We start from the raw sequence: 1649 nt of genomic DNA, 5'->3' as shown, positions 1-1649 counted from the left end.
GACGGAGGTGGAACTGTCTCACAGCGTTGAGGAGAGAGACGTCACGTCATGGCTTCTTCCCTGGTTTGATCAGTTATCACCGATCAATAGCAGAACTAATATCAGGTTGACTCCAGTGTGATCTCAGAGTGTTTATATCGGCCTCCTCTTCTTCATGCTGGTTTTGTCATGTGAAGTTTTGATCGCCCTATCTCTGTTGAAAGTTTGTGTCTCTTGTAGTTTGTGTCTCTGTGGTTTTGGATTGTTCTGGATTTGTCGTGGTTCTGGATCAAAGTGGACTCTTGCTGACTTGTACCTTATTGTAAAGTTTGAGCAGCTGCTGGTTCCAGACGTGGGAGACTCTCCTGGGCAGTGTAACTATACTACAATACCCATGAGCCTCAGCTGCTGTTACTATCGAGATGGATACAAGCAGAGCCGTAGTGGTTTGAACTGAGCTGGCTGTTGGTGAAATGCACCCTGGGGGTCGTAGTTGTCTCCTGTCCTTCACAGGCTTCATGTAGCTTTTCTGACCCACTGCAGACCAAGGACCAGGACCTGGACCTGGACTGACCCGCATGTCGGTCTGGGTGCGACCCGGTCCAGCTGTGTGCTGAGACACAGAGTTGTTTGTGTCTGTCTGGTGCTGCAGGACAGCGTGTCCCAGATCCAGGTCCTGGTGTTAGAGGACGTCTCACCTGGACATGGAGAAACAGGATTATCATCTTTCTTATTTTAAAGAGTAAACACTGGATAACCAGATCTGGTTATTCATTCATGTATTTATATTTATGTATTTATCACTCTGCTACTAACTAACTAACCAACGACCTGCCGACCTACGAGACAAAGAATATATTGATAAGCAACGTTTCTTCAGCTTCGTATCAGTCTGAAAAATCCAGGAGAGGTCGGGTTCTAGTTGTGTGTTTGACAGACGGAGATCGTGTCTCTTTGTGGACGTTTGGAAAGTTTTAGAAAAATAATGTTCAACAAACACTGAGATCAATATACATGTATATTCATTATATATTTACAGTACATTATATGTGTGTGTGTGTGTGTGTGTGTGTGTGTGTGTGTTGGACAGAGTCACTGATTCACTGACATGTGGAGTCACAGACATGAAGGTTTCTTATTTCACTGAATGATCGACACGAGGAGGAAGAGCAGCTTCATCATCCTCCTCTGTTTGTGTCTGTCAATGAAACATCCACAGGGTCAGAGATAACAGCTGATAGATCAACGTGTGTGTGTGTGTGTGTGTGTGCGTGTGTGGGTTATGAATGGCGGGAACGTGAGAGTGCAGGCAGAGGGAGGGGGGAGTGTGTCAGTGTAGGCGGCCCATTGTTGGGCCGGTCTCGTTGTGGAGCCGGCTGTGTAGGAGGCACGTGGCTCAGGGGCGTGACTACTGAGGACACATGAGCCTTCCCCCGAGTCTGCACAAGGGAGGGGGAGGAGGAGGAGGAGTGGGGAGGAGTGGGAGGGAGGTGAAACAGCAGCAGGTTGAATCAAACTGTCGACTCCAGACACACGTGTTGTGTTTAAATGAACAACTACAACAGACTGATGATGTTCTGCTGCCACACGTATCCACACACTGATGTTTACAGCCTGTAACATCACTCAGTTCCACAAGTAAAGAGTCCTATAAGAGTATATATATATAT

At 47.0% G+C, this 1649-nt stretch overlaps 1 protein-coding gene and 1 pseudogene across 3 annotated transcripts in view; one reads left to right on the top strand and one right to left on the bottom strand.

The window, feature by feature from the left end:
* LOC147817217 (NACHT, LRR and PYD domains-containing protein 12-like) overlaps positions 1 to 1649 on the bottom strand; it is a 103706-nt pseudogene that overhangs the window by 60390 nt on the left and 41667 nt on the right. The window lies entirely within an intron of this gene.
* The window catches only part of nr1d1 (nuclear receptor subfamily 1, group d, member 1), an 11657-nt gene that overhangs the window by 1700 nt on the left and 8308 nt on the right, over positions 1 to 1649 (top strand). The gene's annotated exons all lie outside the window — the stretch shown is intronic.

Source organism: Seriola lalandi, unplaced genomic scaffold, assembly GCF_002814215.2.
Source record: "Seriola lalandi dorsalis isolate HSWRI2012SDOR001 ecotype SW California unplaced genomic scaffold, Sedor1 jcf7180002054987, whole genome shotgun sequence".
Lineage (NCBI taxonomy): Eukaryota > Metazoa > Chordata > Actinopteri > Carangiformes > Carangidae > Seriola > Seriola lalandi.
This window is presented reverse-complemented; position numbering and strand designations above follow the sequence as displayed.